Genomic DNA, 2,836 nt, shown 5'->3' on the forward strand with positions numbered 1-2,836 from the left:
TGATGATTCTTTGTAAGATTTTTCATAAAATAACAGAAGTTAAGCTTGAAGACCTTTGAATTTATGTCTGGCTTGTCTTTAATTTCTTGGTGTGGGATTAAGCTTAATGCTTCTAGACTTTTAATCCACTGTTTGTTGCAAGTAAATGTAATAAATAGATCAGGGTAACCAATAATATTTACATATTGCCATTGTATCTTGGTAGTTCTAGAATAAATATCTTAGACCACCAGTGAAAGTTGCACGCAAAATGACTTGTTTACCAACTGAGGTTGCACTAACATCTCCATTTGCAAATGTATCTCTTAAACCTTTATATAGTTTAGATCTTCCAAATGTATTTTCTCATATTAAGCGAGGTTTAAATCGACAAGACACTTTCACCAAATACATTGTAAAAGACTTTTTGTATTCCTTAAATTTCGAATCATGTGAAGGATTTTTGGTTTTTTATTTAATTCTTATTTTATTTTGGTGATTCAAAATGTGTCTATGGGAGATGCATGACCCTTGATTGTAGAAAGGCATGTCTTTTTTATCATTAGAATGGTACATTTGTTCACCTCATGAATATATGTGTCTATATAATGTAAGGCATGTTAGTGATGTTTCACTATTTATAAACACCAATCCCCTCATTTTTTAAAGTATTTTTTATCTCCTATATCCTAACTTTAGAAATTCTTTTAATCCCTTTTTTCTCAAAGGTTCAATTTTAGCATTTCATGTTTTCGAAAACTTTATTCTTCTTTGTTCTAAAATTCTTTTGAGAGTAGTCAAGAAATTTATGAGTTGACTAGATTTTTTATTTGAGTGCACATTAGAAGATCTTTGGGTGGTTCATTATATCTTTGGGAATAGGATGTCATTGATTACTATTTGCACCGGGATAGCAATAAAAATCTACTTTGAAGTCAGCGCCTTCCACAACGTGTCTCGAATTGATTTTCACATTCAAAACTCTTTCTTATTTCTTTTTGTTATTAATTGTTAAGCCTTTGCTATTTTTTTCATGTGTTTTTCTCTATATTTTCGAATATATTGTCTAACAACATAGGATGGAAGGGATTTGGACTTCAAGATCTTCATATTAGAACGAATTACTTGTTTGTCATTGAGCCATTATTGTCACCAATAACAAAAGATAAATAAGAATTTTAGAGGGAATTCATTTTAGAGGAACTTATGTTGAGCTTAATCTTGATCACGAACACTTGGTATCTTTGCGTCAATGGTCTTCACAACTTAATCTTGATCACGAACACTTGATATCTTTATCACGAACTTTGTTGCCGCTTGATCTTCACTTTAGAAATCTTTTACTTATTGATCTCTAAAATGCTCTCAACCTTCGAATATCTCCCAATCTTCGAATAATTCCGAATGACTCAAAATGGTTTGGAAGAGCCCCCTATTTAAAATGTTAGGTGGGAGACTTTGATGATAATATAGTCTCTTTGAATTATCTCTAAATTATTTTAATCTATTTAGAGATAAATTATGATGACTCATTGAAAGTCTTTTGATTGGCCAGACTTTGAGTTCTCGAATTTTAATTAACCGAAGTTAGGTATTATCTTTAAATTATCTTAATTTATTTAGAGATAAATAAAATAATCCCATTTGATTTTCATCTCTAAATTAATATAATTATTAGAGATAAATTAAATGACCAATAATCAAATTTTGATTAGTCAAAAATATGAATATTATCTCTAAATTATTTTAATTTATTTAGAGATAAATTGGATGACCAATAACTAATTTTTGATTGGTCCAATTTAAATATTATCTTCAAATCATCTTAAGAGATAAATATATACCAATAGGTGAATTAGTTCAACTATAAGTCTTTAAAATAATCCAACCAATAAATTAATTATTTTATAATTAATTACATGGTTATGACATCATTAAATCCACATGGTGGCACATAATTGGCTCATAATTTTTTTTATTTCTACAAATGCGCTCTCAAGATTTGTTCACACATGATTTTGAATGTGGCAAGTGGACAAGTCTTAAAATTTTAAAATTTCTAGGATTTCTTATAATCCTAATGTGTCTTGGTATACTTGCAATCCAAATTAAATTTGAATTATGCTTACTCATAGCTAAGAGAATTATGATCTTGGTAGATGTTTATTGCAATAAAACTATTTAAAGAAGTATATTGCAATAAAACTACTTGAAAAAGTATATTGCAATTAGTATTACATTCTTTAATCAACAAGGACTCTTTCTTTTTACTTTATAAAAAGGGAATTCCCTTATCAATTTTTTGCACATCAAAACATTTGATTTATGAGTATTCCATAAGCTAGAAAAAAAATTCTTCAAGGTACGCCGTTTATATCTCAAGGTAATTCGACTATCTATATATATATATTTGATAACTTACTATCTTATCGCCTTATTTATTCAATTCCTGTTGCATTCCAAGATTTCATATCACGTTAAAAAGCCGAGAAAACAAAAAAAGCCAAGAATTATCTATAGTCCTTTAAATTTCATGACCCTTCAGCCATATTATACAACTAAGCCAAGATTTCAACAATTGACTAATGCCCACATTAATCATCTCTCTGCCATGTTAAAAGGCTCATGCACTTTGTATTCTTGTCACATTACACACTTAGGAAAGGAAATCATACTAGCCATCATTTGTTTCAATTACTATGCCAAAAAAAAAAATCACACAAGCCATCATTTATCTTGCCCCGTTTCAATTGCCATGCTAAACTTCATGCAAGCTACTTGCCACGATTTGAATTTGATTCGGTCTACTTACTTTAAAAATTTCTTTCTGTAATTTTCTTCAAGATTTCCAAGCCCT

This window comes from Theobroma umbraticum, unplaced genomic scaffold (assembly GCF_002168275.2).
Source record: "Theobroma umbraticum cultivar Fairchild unplaced genomic scaffold, ASM216827v3 scaffold_12.0, whole genome shotgun sequence".
In the NCBI taxonomy this organism is placed as follows: domain Eukaryota; kingdom Viridiplantae; phylum Streptophyta; class Magnoliopsida; order Malvales; family Malvaceae; genus Theobroma; species Theobroma umbraticum.